A 5,876-nucleotide genomic window follows, 5' to 3' on the forward strand; every position below is an offset into this window, starting at 1 on the left:
CATTTCGAGCAGGCAGTAAAAACATTTTAGCCCAGTCCGTAAAGCAACGTTACAGGTTAAAAAAAAATGGTTCAAATGGTTCTGAGCACTATGGGGCTTAACATCTGTGGTCATCAGTCCCCTAGAACTTAGAACTACTTAAACCTAACTAACCTAAGGATATCACACACATCCATGCCCGAGGCAGGATTCGAACCTGCGACCGTAGCAGTCGCGCGGTTCCGGACTGCGCGCCTAGAACCGCTAGACCACCGCGGCCGGCGTTACAGGTTCGAGTTACGGTCCCACACATAGCTACATTTACATATGATGCGTGACGGAGGGTACCTTGTACCACTTCTAGACATACACTTTCCTGTTCCACTCGCAAATGGTGCGAGGGAAAAACGAGAGCGTGCAAAAATTTAACAGGAGATAGAGAGCGCTCCACTGAACAATTTGAGGTAGGGAACTTGGACTTAGAGAAGCCAGCTTAAGGAGATAACAGGAATACAGAATTTCTTTATTTACGTTAGTTACGGTTAACTGCAAATGAACGTACCATTTGTACTGTATCTTACAAAATGTGCTGAAACCTCAATGCAAACATGACATCGGCGAACAAGATTCTGACGCACCCTGACAAATATCCCTGATGCGATTCGAATCTCATCACAGGCAGCTACGTTCTGGCAACTAATTCCATCTCCATATCCACTGGGGTCTCACATACAAGTGACTTTAGACATCTCCATAGGAAATAATCAAGGGCATTCAGGTCACGTGACCTCGTAGACCATGGAGTAGGTCCTCCCCTTCCAATCCAGCGACCAGGAAATACAGCATTGAGATGTAGCGGACATTCACGCTGAAGTGAGCCGGTGCACCGTCACGTTTTATCCACATCTTCTCACGAACAGCCAAGGGTACGTTTTCCAACAAATAAGGTAGAACTCTCTGCGCGAACCTGACGTACAGGTGGCCATTCAGACGGCCAGGCAGAAGATGTGGCCCAGTGAGATTTTCACCTTGTAGCAAATGGATAATGTACATGTAAATAAACAGTACTGTATGTGTAAACTCGTACGCATGTTAGTTGTAAATTATAGTCTTGTAATGCAAGAAAACAAGCGAGACGATGTTGTTATGGGTGGCCTGTATCCTCTTAAACATCACAAATGCACACGTGGATTAATAAGCACTCCGTCTTCAGGCCACAAGCGGCCCATCGGGACCATCCGACCGCCGTGTCATCCTCAGATGATGCGGATAGGAGGGGCGTGTTGTCAGCAAACCGCTCTCCCGGTCGTTATGATGGTTTTCTTTCACCGGAACCGCTACTACTCGGTTGAGTAGCTCCTCAATTGGAATCATGAGGCTGAGTGCACCCCGAAAAATGGCAACAGCACATGGCGGCCCAAATGGTCACCCATCCAAGTGCCGGCCACGCCCAACAGCGCCTAACTTCGGTGATCTGTCGCAAGTCTGTTACCTACACGTGGATTAATACGGTTCTTTATTCACATGGTCATTTACATAATTTGAATAGAGTCCATGTGTTGTGGTACAACTCCTTAATACTCCTCTTGCAGAAAATATCGGTAATCTTGCTATTACAAACTTTAGTCTCACTGCTGGGAAAGTACTAGTCCCACTACAGTCACTAGTGTGGTCGCGATATACCGTTGTAGCTTGTGACGTGAATTGAGCCCACTTTGTGAATCTTCTGACAGACGCCAAACTGGAAGAATGAATCAGTGAGACCCTCCAGTCAGCAGCGGCGGACTAAATACATGCTGTCGAGAGGGCGTTGGCGACTTGTTGCTTGTCGGTATCCTCTGCACTCTCTCATGATAGGCGTGCTACTATCGATCTTCGCGTGACATCTCTGCCGACCGATGCGCTAACGGCAGTTTACGTCAGCACATAAATTACCTAGAAAACATTAATACTAGATAAAGCGGTGGACAAGTTTATTTCCATATCTTCTTAAGCTGGCTTCTCCGACACAGGTTCCCTGCCTCAAATTGCTTAATGGAGCATTTTCCATGTCCTGTTACATTTTTGCACACACTTGCAGAAACACGCTGTATGTGCCTCCATACGAGCCCTGATTCTTCTTATCTAGTCTTCGCAGTCCTTACGCGCAATGTACACTACAGGCCATTAAAATTCCTACACCAAGAAGAAATGCAGATGATAAACGGGTATTCATTTGACAAATATATCATACTAGACTGACATGTGATTACATTTTCACGCAATTTGGGTGCATAGATCCTGAGAAATCAGTACCCAGAACAACCACCTCTGGCTGTAATAACGGCCTTGGTACGCCTGGGCATTGAGTCAAACAGAGCTTGGATGGCGTGTACAGGTACAGCTGCCCATGCAGCGTCAACACGGTACCACAGTTCATCAAGAGTAGTGACTGACGTATTGTGACGAGCCAGTTGCTCGGCCACCATTGACGAGACGTTTTCAGTTGGTGAGAGATCTGGAGAATATGCTGGCCAGGGCAGCAGTCGAACATTTTCAGTATCCAGAAAGGCCAGTGCAGGACCTGCAACATGCGGTCGTGCATTATCCTGCTGAAATATAGGATTTCGCAGGGATCGAGTGAAGGGTAGAACCACGGGTCGTAACACATCTCAAATGTAACGTCCACTGTTCAAAGTGCCGTCAATACGAACAAGAGGTGACCGAGACGTGTAACCAATGGCACCCCATACCATCACGCCGGGTAATACGCCAATATGGCGATGACGAATACATGCTTCCAATGTGCGTTCACCGCGATGTCACCAAACGCGGATGCGACCGTCATGATGGTGTAAACAGAACCTGGATTCATCCGAAAAAATGACGTTTTGCCATTCGTGCACCCAGGTTCGTCGTTGAGTACACCATCGCAGGCGCTCCTGTCTGTGATACAGCGTCAAGGTTAACCGCAGCCGTGGTCTCGGAGCTGATAGTCCATGCTGCTGTAAACGTCGTCGAACTGTTCGTGGAGATGGTTGTTGTCTTGCAAACGTCCCCATGTGCTGACTCAGGGATCGAGACGTGGCTGCACGATCCGTTACAGCCATGCGGATAAGATGCCTGTCATCTCGACTGCTAGTGATACGAGGCCGTTGGGATCCAGCACGGCGTTTCGTGTTACCCTCCTGAACCCACCGATTCCATATTTTGCTAACAGTCATTGGATCTCGAGGAACGCGAGCAGCAGTGTCGCGATACGATAAACCGCAATCGCTATAGGCTACAATCCGACCTTTATCAAAGTCGGAAACATGATGGTACGCATTTCTCCTACTTACACGAGGCATCGACGTTTCACCAGGCAACGCCGGTCAACTGCTGTTTGTGTATGAGAAATCGGTTGGAAACTTTCCTCATGTCGGCACGTTGTAGGTCTCGCCACCGGCGCCAACCTTGTGTGAATGCTCTTAAAAGCTAATCATTTGCATATCAGAGCATCTTCTTCCTGTCGGTTAAATTTCGCGTCCGTAGCACGTCATCTTCGTGGTGTAGCAATTTTAATGGCCAGTAGTGAATGTTGGTGGCAGTAGAATATTTCTGCAGTCAGCCAGAAATGCTGGTTCTCTAGATGCTCTCAACAGAGTTTCGCAAAAAGAACTTCTTCAGTCAGGGATTCCCACTTGAGTTCACGTAGCATCCCTGCAAGACTAGTGTACTCATCTAACCTATTGGTAAGAAATCCAGCAGCACACCTCTGAGTTGCTTCGATGTTTTCCTTTAATCTGACCCGATGAGGATTCCAAACACTCGAGCAGTACTCAAGAATGGGTCGCACCAGGTTTTTATACGTGTTCTCCCGTAACAGATCAGCTACACTTTCCTAAAATTCTGCCAATAAACTGAAGTCGTCCATCCTCTTTCGCCAGTACTGTCCATAAGTGCTCGTCTTCGAACCACTCACGTATCTGAGAATCTGTTCCGTATGATCGAAACTTAGTTAACAGTCTGGGAAGTGGTACTGTGTCAAACGTTTACCAGAAACCTAGAGATATGGAATTTGCCTGTTTCCCATAATCCACCGTCATAATTTAAACTGCTACGAAATTTTATAAATGAAAGTTAACAAATGTGGAGGCATATAGTTATATACAGGTGTAGTTAACATCAGGTCCAATATTACACTATTTATTCATTCGCCACATTTCATTTAAGATCACTGAACACACTGTACTTACTGCAGACATTGCACACTCATCACACAACTGTATAACTGTTAACACTCTTTGTGCGATCCCATTTGTCTGTCCGAAAAACTGCTCCCTCCGCGAAGCTTCCGTCCCTAATGAAGGAGATGTTCAGCTCAGTGACACCTATTACTTCTAGACGCCTGGAAGACAAGTTTTATCTCGACACATTTCTCTGAAAATGATGCGTTTCCATCTTCTTCTATAAACTCTTCGAAAGCTGCTACTGATTCTTTCCTTTTTTTTACTTCGTTTCAGGCCAACTAAGGGTCACGTCAAGATAACGTTTAATTCTCTTTTCCTTCAGGCTGCTTCAAAAGTCTTTCATTTTCTCTGAATGAGATCTTTTCATTTCATCTGATCGTTTGACAGCAGTTGTTCTTCTGTTTGTTTCAGCTTCTTGAATACTCATTGATTTATTTAACTCTAGTCTGTATTTCTCTCTGTCGAGTAAGTTTTTCTATGCAATCTGCAGGCCTTCTAAATCCTTTTCTGTCAAACCTCACTATTTATTTTCTTTGTCTGTTTTTCTGTTTCGAAAGAATATACAGATCTTCTTCGCTAACCTCTCTTCCTTCATTCTTTCTACATGTTTAGACGTCCACAGAGAGTAATACACCTTTTCATGATCTCATTACTTAAGGCAGAATTATATTTCCTTACTTGCTGTCAAAATCCAATTTCCGCATCTGTTCTGGATTGGACCTAGTACTTTTGGCAAGATTCTTCTTTCTTCCTTGTCTGTCTCTCGTAATGCCAATTTGCTTCCAGATAAGAGTAATGGTTTCCGTCTCTTGTCGACTTCTGGTCTTACAATTGTGTTATAATGACTTAATTTAACGTGTTTAGAAGACATCTTTTATTTTACAGATTTATTACTTTCGAGTGCGCTAGTTTAGTTTCTTTCAGTTCTGATTTTAACTGCTTCTTTGTCATGCTATGTTATTATTTCCATCCAGGTATTTAAACTTAAATGTTTTATTGATGTTGCCGCACTTGGTTTTTAAAATTCTTGGTGAGCTACTTTCCTTCCGCAAGAATTATATCTTTTCAAATGATATTTGTAGATCTGCCTCTTCAGCTGTTTCGTTCAGAAGTTCTAACCTTTTTTTTTCTTTTTTTTTTTTAAATTCTCTGACTTTCCATCTACTATTACGAGATGGTCTGCAAAGGTCAAATAATTTACTGCTTCTTTCGTTCTACCCAACTTCATGCACTTATTAACTTTGAAGGCTTTAGTTTTAGTTGCTGTTGAGTCTTCCGAGCTGTATGACCGAGGTCTATGAAACTTGTGACGGTACTCACGACTCCAGAGAGTACTTCACCACTATCGATAAGCCACACCCGAAGCACTCGTAGCGCAGCGATTGTATAGGTTGGCAATACGAACTATACGGAGGTCAGCCAGGGGCCGCAGCTGCCAGTCCACGGGCTCGCGTGTGCGGATAGCGACTGGTTGATGCCTTGTAGCGGAACACTGAGCTACGGCGGAAAGTTCTCTTAAGTGCGCCGAATCGTATACAGTCTCCAGCTACCGCTGTGTCTAAAAGCTGTGTTAGTCCGTCTTCCCTGAGACTTAGGCTCCGAAGGCGTCGTAGGCCAGCTCTGGACTCTACGCAGGCATCATTCAGAGGCACAATGACAAACTTTAATATTTTAGAGGAATTGTAG

This window comes from Schistocerca nitens, chromosome 10 (assembly GCF_023898315.1).
Source record: "Schistocerca nitens isolate TAMUIC-IGC-003100 chromosome 10, iqSchNite1.1, whole genome shotgun sequence".
Taxonomy (NCBI): Eukaryota; Metazoa; Arthropoda; class Insecta; order Orthoptera; family Acrididae; genus Schistocerca; species Schistocerca nitens.